Here is a 12,036-nt window from a genome sequence, read left to right on the forward strand (position 1 = left end):
TTGTGTTTATTTCCATATGGCACACTATATTCATAACATTTTTAAATTCATTGAACGAAGGAGGTGTATCTGAAATCCAATTTCTGGTTATTATTTTCCTAGCCACTGCTAGAATAGACCATAACAAGGGAAGCTTAACCTTTTTAACACTTTGAGGTACAGGTGTGTTGAATAATATAAGAGATTTGGAAATAATGAAATTATCTGTAAAAAGAGCCTGCAAAAATTCATTAACTGACTTCCAGTATTCTTTCAATTTTATACAGTCATAAAACATATGAGCCCAGTCAGCATTAATTTCTACATTACATCTCTTACATAGATTATCTTTATTATTTATTTTATTCATCATCAAAGGTGTATAAAAAGATCTATGTAAAAATTTCCATGTATAAAGTCTCCAGACAATGGAAGACGTAGTTCTATAGGCAGATTCCAATATATATTGTTTATCTTGTTGATTTGGTGGGTCCCCATTAATAGAAGTGAAATAATTCCAGTATGTATCTACACTGTAAAAAGTTTCTTGTCTGATAATTTTATGTATGTATGAAAGTTTACCTTTATCAGAAACTTTATGTTGTAAATTTAATATCAAGTAATCAATCAGTGTTGGAATAGATTATTTAACTGTTATAGACATTAGGTCTATTCTATCAATGAGATGTTGTCTAAAGGTCTGAACCTCTAACCAGCAAGTTTCTCTTAGATCAAATTCTTGTTTTAAGAAATCTAGATTTTTAACTTTATTATCAGATATCAACTGATACCAGTACTTTAGATCATTATCTATAGCTAAATGAGTTCCTTCAGAAGTAGATGACAAAAGCATACCCTGAGTATACATTATAGGGAATATAATAAAATTCCATTCCCTATACTTAGGGTGCATGAATATAAAGTTACGATAGCTAATAATAATATTTAATGGGTAACAAACCATATGTTTAGGTGTAATAGGTGAAGTACAAAATTCCTTTAGTAACCATAACATGGAGTTATTTACAATCATATTTTTATGTGTTAAGGAGATTTTCATGAAGTGCATACTAATTAGCTCCCAATAATCTTTCCATTTTGCGACATATGACTGATCTATTAATAAAGTAATGACTTTTACAATAGAAGAGATAGTATATAAATTAAAGTCTGGAAAAGAAATATCCCCTTGAGACCAGCTATTAGTATGTTTCTTTAATGCAATCCTAGGTCTATTAGGTGCCCATAGGAAATTTAACATTAGTGTATTCAGTTTCTTGATAATTATTTTTGTAGGTGGAAGTATTATTGATTGTATTAAGTATAAAATCTTGGGGAATATTATCATTTTAATAATTGTAAGTCTCTCCTCCATAGTAAAAACATATTATTCCAGATATTAAAAGATTTTGTATATTAAGAAAACAGGTATTATAATTATTATATATAATAGATTTAATATCTTTAGATAGTATTATACCTAAATAAGTTATCTGACCTGAATTGGGTACATATTTAGTATAATCACTAATGAGAATATTTTTTCGTGTATATATAGGTAGTATTTTAGTTTTTTCTTCATTGAATATTAAACCAGAAATACTTTTAAAATTCATCATTTTATCAAATAGAGACTGCATAGAAGAATTAGATCCTGCTGATGTAATTAGAACATCATCTGCAAAAAGTTGAATTTTGGATGTTGTATTTTCATCTATTTCAAAACCCTCTAGGTCAGTACTGTTTCTGATCAAATTAGCCCAAGGCTCCATTACTAAAGTGAATAATAGTGGAGAAAGTGGACATCCTTGTTTTGTACCTTTAAGAATGGGTATTTTTTGTGACACATATGTTCCTACCTTAATATAAGCCAACACTCCTTTGTATAAATGCTCAATTAGATTTGCAAATGCATCTGAGAAGTTTGTGCACTTCAGTAAGGTAAACAGATAGTCCCAACTTACTGAATCAAATGCTGAACTTATATCAAGACTAATAAGTGTTAAATCTTTCTTTTTCCTATTTGCAAAATCAATTAATGTTAAAGTTCTTCTTATATTATCAAAAGTATTTCTATTTACAATGAAGCCTGTCTGATCTATATCTATAATGCCGGGAATGATTGTCTTCAATCTATCAGCAAAAATACTCATAAACATTTTATAATCAACATTAAGTAATGAGATGGGCCGATATGAAGTACAACTAGTTGGATCTTTATTAGGTTTTAAAATTGGCGAAATAAATGTATATTGCCAAGATGGGGGGGTTATTAACTCAGTTTGGGCCAAAATAAAAATCTTCCCCGGGATTCATGAAGCTCGGCGCAAGGCCGGCGTAAGGCCTGTGCCGGCGGTGCATGGAATATCCGGCGCAGTAGCGCCATATACATATTAATGAGAGTGCACCGGAATCACAGACACGTGCGTAGTGTACATGGCGAGCCCAGGTAGGATCGTCTGGGCGTGTCTAAGCCGGCATGAGGTGAGCAACCTAATGTGCTGACAGCCACAGTCCGCCCACAATAGTAATGGCAGCAGCCAGGTCCTGTGCAGAATGAAGCGCCGTACAGTATGCAACATAGTCCCGTCCCAAATTAGCGGAGAAGCAAATAGAAGCCACGAAGGCATAAGTGTACCCGTCCAAGGAGCAAAGGATACGCATAAGACCGCGTTAGTCCCGCAATGCACTGTCAGTGTTTACACTCAGAGAAGGTGTACAGCCGCATGTCAGCGCCGCACCGACATAGGAGCAGCGACTAAGGTCACCACCTGTCCCACTTTGGTTGGGGCAGTCTCTCCATGGACAGTTGTGTCCCGAAAAAGCGTATTAGAAATGGCTGATGTGCTACGATTGTAGGACAAAATGATATCCGTATTTAATGTAATGGTAGCATGAATTGGTTATTTCTGTAACAGAAATACCTAAATGACACAATAAACAGAATAAGCAAGGAAATTGCCACAATAATAAGCATATTATTTAGGCAAACAAGTGAATTTCTATGCTATATAGTGACCGTTTGTATGTGTCGGCCTGTAAAGTCAGATGTGAGTCCGGAAATATCCCAGATCGGAAAATGGAAAAGGTGGAAACCCCAGTAGCGACATGGGCATGGTCACCAGGGTTACCTGCTGTCCCAATGTGCCATGGACAGTCCCTGATTGGACAGTCGTGTCCCTGCAACAATCGTAAAAATGGAAAATGACCTCCGATCCTGCCACGCAAATTCCGCAATATACATGTAAATAGTAGCATAAAACATATACATTACGATATGGAACACAGACATCACATAAGAGAATAAATACGGAACCCACACGCCTACAGAATAAGCTCATAGTATGGCAAACAAGTGGAGTTCTGTCAACTGCACTAGCCCTGGGTATGTGTAGTCCTGCAAATTCCGAAGTGTCCACATAACATGCCCCACTATGGGCATTGGAAAAGGTGCCAACCATAATGGTCACAAGCAGTAGTGACAGTACATAGCCGGGTAGCTGTGCTGACATAACAACAGTAAGGAAGCAAGATACCTCAAACACAGGCAAACATGTGCATAGCAACATATCCCAGACCCAGCAACGTCTCTGTTGCATACACTGGATGGTGTATGATGAAGTGTAATATCCAGAAGCAGAACCCATGCATTCGGATGTACTACACAATAGCCTCATTGTACATGTCAGTCACACCCATGTATACCCCTGCACCCAAACCTGCTAGCATCCGTGTGCAGCTATACAACCACACACAATGTGCATACCTGAACTGTGGTAAGAAGTTTGTGTTAGGCAATGCCACAGCGGGCAAATCATTACCCACATGTCACCAACCCACCGCAGGTACAGATATGTAAATGGCTGCATGTGAATGTGTCAGCAGAATGTGTACATCCGGCATGTAGTATGTACCCGTCCAAACCATCTAGGTTTGCATACGACCACGGTGCACATAACTGTACACATGTGGACAAGTCGGTCGTTGGACCACCGCATCGATGATTATCTTTGCAGTGAAGTCGATCACATATAGCGGAACAGGTGCCTACCACACAGGGCGTCCTAACAGGGTGCTACAGGCAAAGAAGGAAACTGGGACATCACATGTGGAGATTAAGCGTGGCTGGACGGACAAATACACACGGTCAAGGTAAAGGGCGGAACAACATGCATATGGCTGGATGGATGTTGTTAAGTAAAATATATAGAAACACATATGAAGTTCCAGTTTACACTCGAAATACTATATAATGTATTGAATTGTACCGTACAATATGGCAGTAGAACTAAGCCTGCATGTAATTGGTGAAGCTAAGCTGTACTGTGATGGAATTCTGAACCTGGCAGTAAGCAGTACAGCAGGCTCATGTCTGTCATCATTAATTATTTGCTGGGTTACAGAACAATAAATGTATGTACATGCATAACAGCACTCCTTCCCCAGAGGAGGATGGCCTTGTGAGCTCAATCGAAGATAGCAGTACAACTCCTACCAGAGAGACAAAGCAGCGTATTAAGAAATTAACTGTCCACTGTATCGTAACAGTCTAGGGTCCTTGAAACAGCTACAATCACAAAAGGATACTGTAATGTACAAGGTGCCTTGCAAGGCTGTGTTATTCCCATGAGAAAACAATTTAAAAGCACGACCCCAGCACCCACGTATGTATAGACTATTGCGGACCATAGTGATGGAAATGCCCTGTGACCGACCACGTCAGTAAGGTGGGCAAAAGCTGATTGTAAACACTATATAAAGAAACTGCTTACTGTATAGAGTCAGACAAAACTCTCATACTTGGACTGTATATTATTTAGCCTGCCTGTGTACACTACTAAAGCGTTCGAACCCGAGCCTCCTGTGTTATCGGCTGTCACTTAGAAAAGCCTACTGATAACTACAGTCTGGTTGTAACAACTTATTTCACATTGTGATCCTTGGTATTCCCTTGGTAAGCTACAGGTCAGAGTGCATGGCTGGTTAGACATATGCAGCTGGAGAATATGCATAAATGGTTCTTCTTGAATGAAAAGACCTCCGACTGAATTGTTGTGTGTAAAGAGGCTGTTTACTGTCTGATCTGTGGCTGAAAAGCGGAAAACTGGATCCCAAGAAGAAAGCGTGCAGCCTTAAACAGGAGGCCCAGGTAAGGAGTGTCTGCCTTTTTGTGTCTATTGTAGATCAGGGACCAGACTACATTGTGTTTCTGTTAACAGTAGTGATATCGGGTCGAAGACCTACCCACATACTGTTAAATCTGAACATAGGTCAGGGAACACACAGCAGAGTAAATAGTGATTGTAGACACTACAGTGGATACAGGGAAGGAGACACACGTGTTATGACAGAAAGTGCGTAGCAGTCGTGTAGAGGATATGGGAGATTATCGAGGCAACAGATCATGTGATCCGCGTTTGCTGGGTGTCGTGAAGAATATGCAATCGCAGAGAGCACATAATGTGAGTTACGCAGCAAAATGGGGTAATAAATATGACATTGATGGTATATTAGGCAACATATCGTTACTGAAACATTGTAATCCCTGAAAATTTGATGCATATGTTCCAAGGTAAACACCTGTTCCACCCTGAGAGGGATATGCCCTCTCTGGCCAGCCGTGTCCTGTAAATAAACCGAACAAATGTCAAATGTCCTGATATCTCAGGACAAACATTTCCCAGATATATATCAAGATGGTAGCATAAAACAGTAAATTTGTATGTGGAACAGCAAAATATAATAATAAACAGAATAAGCAACTGAAATGCTACAACAATTGGTCGCTCTCCTGGCAAAGCGTGAATTCCTGACCTACATACTGGCCGTGGGTATGCATTTTCCAGGCAAATTACACGTTCTGAACACTAATGTCCCACATTGTGCATTGGAAAAGGTGGCAGCCCTAAGATGTGCAGGCGACAAAACAGCGACAATTGGGTATCCGTCATGCACATCGGTGGACTGAGGTAGTGTACCGAAGGGAATAGAACACTACAAATGGCTAAGCATCATACGTACACAGAGAAGATCATAATACAGTAGTACCGACCGCCCGACAACACCCTACCACCTCAGATACCACATGCAGGATATTAAGCGGGAGGGCAGGCTAGTCCCCACACGTTATCCTGTGGCAACAGAGGTAGCACAACGAACAAATGTAATAGAAGCTATTGAAACCACATCCCGAACACGTAACATACCTAGGGACACCCGGTAAGAACACAGTACTAAAACAGAGTGAGGATATCTGTCAATTAATTGAAGTACCGAACCATCATGCAGGACAGGAAGGCCAGGACCCAACCCCGTGGCGTATAGACCGTGGACACCAGAAGATATCTGCAAAGTCAGAGAGAATTCCCCATCCACAAAGTAATCGCTATTCACCATGCAATACCCTGTATCTCCTGATCGGAAACCAAAAGGGAATGGCGGATGGTACAGTATGTATAAGCTGTAAATAATGTAAGAATACTTAGGGTAGCGTTGGTGCCAGACCCACACACTATATTCAATGCTATGAACATGCCACAGAAGTATCTTACCGTGGTACATATAAGCTATGCTTACTTTGCAATACCTATACATCCACATAGTTCGTATTGCTTTGCTTGTACAGTCAGGGTGACAGATACAGCCATACCCGGCTATCAGCGGGGCTACTGTGAAAGTACAGCGATATTCTCACAGGGGATGGCTAGCTACATTCGGTGTCAACTCCACCGGGGCCAGTCAAGATCCACTTTAATTGGATGATATTCTGCTTGCGGCCCCTACCCAGCAGCAATGTATGGAAGATACAATAGCATTATTGAGATAATCAGCAGAACAGGGACATAAAGTAAGCAAGCATAAATTGCAACTACAGAGAATACAGGTCAATTACCTGGCATATCTGGTATCCAAGTAGGGTAGAACATCACATGCAGATAGGAAGGTAGCAATATAATAAGCACCCAAGCCAACTAACAAGAAGGGAATGATGTCGTGTCTGGGCCGACTAACACATGTTAAATCTGGATACCAAACAATGCTGTGGAATCCGCTGTATTGTTTGCCTTAACCTTTAATACACCTATGGCAGCACAACACACAGTAGCAGAAACAGCGTTATGCAGACTAGAACGATTGATAGCCTTAACAGCTGTAGTAGGTCTCGTGAATAATCATAACACATGTTGTCAGACCGTAGATTGTAAGCGGAGATATATGACGTCAGTCTTGATGCAACAGCAGGGAAGTAAGCAACGCTAAATAGATGACTACTCATTGCAGTTGGACACTGTGGCATGGTCAGTGCCACATTGTGTACTGAGCAGTTGTTGTAGCACCCATGGCAGTACAGGCCCGGCCGTAATGTTACTAGACCACCCTCTCACTGTGAGAATGTGTCATGCAGTTGCGATCAATCTGCTGCAAGAGAAGATAGAATTCCTGACTCGTGCTAGACATTTGTCATGTCTGACCATACCACTGAGTCAACCTCACATGGTGATTGAGCGTTGTACAACATGAAACCTATCAGCGTCACGTCTGACACCTGTGTATGGCACACCACACAGTTGCCTATACGAAATGGATTAAATAACTACACACAGACATGATAACACTGATATACCCTTAGATGATGCAGAGGTGACAGTTAATGTGTACGGATCATGTAGACAGAGTCCTACAGGAGCTAATGAAGTAGTTTATGCACTAGTTATTGATAATGACATTGTAGGCGGCCAAACCCTGCAGCATAGCGTGTCTGCTCACGCAGCACAATAGATAGCTTTACCACGTGCTTGTACTGTAGCGGCAAAGTGATGTGTGCACATATGTCCCGATAGCCATTCTGTTGTCTGTGCAGTGCATGTTTATGAGCAGCAGTGGAAGAATAGGGGAATGATAACATCCACGGTAAACCGATTAATCATGCGCATACGAACCTGAATGCATTAGACTACATGCAGTTACCCACTGAAGTAGGTAATTGTAAATGTGCAGGGCATAGAAAGCAACAGGATAACAGTAGGAAAGTTGAGGCATGAGCTCATGCACCTGCAAAACAAGCAGCGTCACAGTTGGAAAGTGTCTGTGTGAATGAGGAATGACAAACCTCAGACTGTTTAGATGTAGAAACTGTACAAACAATGCAAACAGCAACTACGAAAGCAGAAAAGCCGGCGTGGTTATGGCGAGGAGCAATCCTTGAACACGGACTGCACATATCCACAGTGAGAAAGCCAATATTAACGTCTAATATATTCAGATATGCGGCTTTGTGGAGCCATGGGTACAGACATGTCTCAACAGGGGGGATGGTACATTTGGTTAACAGAATACCCCTAACATACGGAATTACGAACCACATACAAACCTCATGAGCAGCGTGTCACGTTTGCCGTAGATATCATGCACAGGGAGTATTTAAACCGAAGGGAGTGAGTTTACCTACACCACCCTAACCGTTCCGTACTATTTGTATGGAATTCATACATCTGCATAAATGTGAAGGGAACAAAGACTGTTTAGCGATTACACATATATATAATCAAAATGGGTAGAAGCATTCCCAACCAGTAATCCGGATGCAGCAGCAGTGGCAAAGGTGCCAGTAAAATTAAGTATCCCTAGATCTGGCATGCTGTAAAGAAGCTACAGTGACAATAGAACACATGTAGTTAACCAGACAATCACGCTACCTGGGGATTACTTCGTATTACCATGAATGTCAATTGCATGTACAACCCACACTCAACACGACTGCTGCCGCGCAGAATGGGATCGAGAAATAAGTACAGGAGTTTGGTGGGTGACATCCAGGCGAGTTACATGAGCTGTCTACCTCTAGCATTGCTGAGCATGACAACAGTTCCAAATGTAAACTGCTGCACCCACTTGAGTAGTATGTGGAATGGCATATCATGTGCCAGAGTGGAAAGCTGTCATGCCTGCAGAGCGGTCGATGACTCAGTAGTAGGTGACATGAGAGGATTGTTAACTAGTAACACTGTTCCTCAGTTAAAGTCTGTTACAGATAAGAGCAAGCGAAGGCGGAAGCATAGCTGACACCAGTATCCTGTGTGTATGTCACTGTTATCCAAAGAACATTATTGCCAAGTGGACAGTGCGAATGTCTGTACGGGTACTGTTGGCAGCGCCTACCGCAGTAAAGTTTGCAGAGAGGTCGTCCTGGGTCCACCTCACATTTCTCAAACTGGTAAAGGATATCAAGTCTGATTGACATCTTGTAGCTGATATACCAAAGAGCCGAATCACCCGGCGAAGACTGTATAACAATACAAAGCAACCCCAAAGACATTTATGTTTGCTGTCCTAATGATTATACACCTATTAACCATGTTTGTGTTTACGTTACAATTTCCGGGACCTTACCTGCATATAACTACACGGATACAAATACTGATACGTGATGAACTGGCCACAGAGTGTCTTCCACACCTCAACAGATACCTAGGCATGATGCGTGTGCATATAGAGACTAGGAACACTTTAAATTGCTGTGTTTGTACTGCCATACCTACATCATATGGAGGACTTCCGATGCATGTTGTCCCCTTGGGGATAGATTGAGACTTGTGAATATCTACACTTTGATACAGGTTCTGTGAGATCACAGGACAACGTGGCAATGTACTTACCTGTTACACAAAAAGGAATTGTATGTTATCATAAACATGGTACAGTTTCAGTTGGTGGGAGTATTTGTAACATAACTGTGTCTTACGAATGTCATATAACAGCCAAAGATCACAGTACTACTTGTAGCACCATTCCTAATTTGTATTGAAACATCATGAGAACAATGTTGAAGGATGTGCAGAAACATCCTGAATTGTATAAACAGTCCTCTGTTAGAGACAGGAATTTGTTACATGCAGAGGTAACCCGCATCAGTAATAAAGTAGAATATAGTTATGTTGTTTGTGGGAAATAAGCATAGCAATGGTTACCTGGGAATTGGTCCGGCAGTTGTTATTTGGGTTATCTGGCTCCAGTCACATGACATACTGTACAATTGCCTGTGGGTGCGAAGCGAACTATAACACATATAGCTCGAAGAACTGGGAACACAGTCGAGAAACCTACTAATCCAGTGGGTGAAATGGAAGCTGTTCTGACATGTCAGTCCTCTGCAAGAGATAAAGGAATACCGATTCATATGGACTTCAGTGACAGCGTCACAACCTGGGCTGGAACACCCCAGCTTCTGGAGTAGTGAAATCAATCAGGGAACAGAGGAAGTTATCAAAAACTGTCGGAGGAAGGATGAATGTGACTTCCGCTCCTGAACATGTGACTGATGAACTGGATGCAATGAGAACTGTTGTGTCAGAAAATGTAATAGTGCGACTGCACCGTGGCGCTGAGAATTGGTGCGTCTTGGCGCTTACTGAAGAAGATCGCTGTGTCCAACTACCACATGAAGAGACCAAAAGCAACGCCCACCTACAGGTAATATAGCAGGTGTCATCCATGGCGGAACCAGGCCCAAACCCACTGCCGAACCATTTCCACAAACCATTGGGTGGATGGGGTCAGTCATACTGAATATCATGATTGCCATTTGTGTTGTTCTGCTCATATTGGGAGCATGTGTCTAGTCGCGGATACTGTGCATGTAAGTATTAGTCAGGGACTCTGGCAACATACCTGTACCGAGACTATGGATCAAGACCTGTAGTGGTATTTGTCAAAAGAAAATGCAATCCTACTTGCAATGAACATCAAATTACCTGCCTAGTTAAACGTTCCAGAGAGGAAGTCGCCAGGGAATGAAATAATGTTGTATATGTCTCTGGATAGAGTAGAAGCAATCAAAGGAGGGAGAATGTTAGCAAAATACATATTTAAACATAATATGACGTGCAACTTTAGAAGCTAATAGTGTATAATGCATATTATTCTACCTGACAATATAGCAGTACAGCTTCTCATGCATGTAATTGCTTGTAGTGTAGCTGCAGTGTGATTGAACCCTAACCCTAGCAGTAACCAGTGCAGCAGGTGTATGTCAGTCAGCATTAGTCATCTGCTTTCGGTTACAGAATAATACATGTATGTACAGGTATATCTGTCATCCTTCTACTGAGGAGGATAGGCTTGTGAGCTGTAACACAGAGTACAGCTGCTCAGCAGAGAGACACAGGAACCTAGTAGGACACCGTGTGAGGACTGAATATGAACAGTGTTGGAACCGTGTCAGAGCAGAACTTACCAAAGTACAGTCTAACTGAATATGTGTCTCGCAAGGTTGGGCTATCCTCATGGGAAAACATGTAATAAGCATTACCTGAGCACTGTTGTAGGAATACAATGTTCTGTACTCTAGCAATGTAAATGCCTTGTGACTGACAACATCATTAATGTGTGCAAAAGATGATAGTATACAGAATGCTCATACAGATGTAACATGTATAGAGTTGAACAAATGTCTAAACTTTGACTGCATACTCCTTTGCCTCCTGCTGCACAGTAATAAAATGTTATTAATCCCAGCTTCCTGTGTTAATGAGTGTCATGTTGAAAATACGAATGAGTGTTACAGTTTGATTTAAAAGACTTAATTGACAGATGTTTACGTTCTAGCATTGGAATAGGTCAAGACAAACATCACAATGTCCATGTGTACCACATACACACAGCCAGTAACACGCAGTAGTAGTGCATGAAGGCATAGACGACTGTGGGAATAGTACAGGACATATGGCACGTGCCAAGTGCAGATGCATGACACAAACACCAGGATGGGTGTCCCTGCAAAGAGGAACATGTGCCAACTACACCTCCCACAGATGTACTGGCAATAAAACACATGGCAAACACACAGACACACTACTGTCCAACACATGACTGCAGCGGAGCCTGGCCAAACACCAACATGAAGCATGCACAAACAGGGACTTGAGTAATGTTTGCCTTAACACCCCATAGGCCAAAGAAGAATAGAATGGACATATGCATGGAATGCTGTGAAGGATGTGTGGTAGTCCTCAGTATCACAGTGTTAGGGACACAGATACACTGTCATCAACTGTGGCG

General features: G+C 41.3%; 1 protein-coding gene across 1 annotated transcript in view; it reads right to left on the reverse strand.

Moving 5' to 3' along the window:
• Nucleotides 1–12,036, reverse strand: part of LOC122792414 (xanthine dehydrogenase/oxidase-like) — a 1,368,088-nt gene that overhangs the window by 747,888 nt on the left and 608,164 nt on the right. The window lies entirely within an intron of this gene.

This window comes from Protopterus annectens, chromosome 1.part2, assembly GCF_019279795.1.
Source record: "Protopterus annectens isolate FY-2018-M chromosome 1.part2, PAN1.0, whole genome shotgun sequence".
NCBI lineage: Eukaryota > Metazoa > Chordata > Ceratodontiformes > Protopteridae > Protopterus > Protopterus annectens.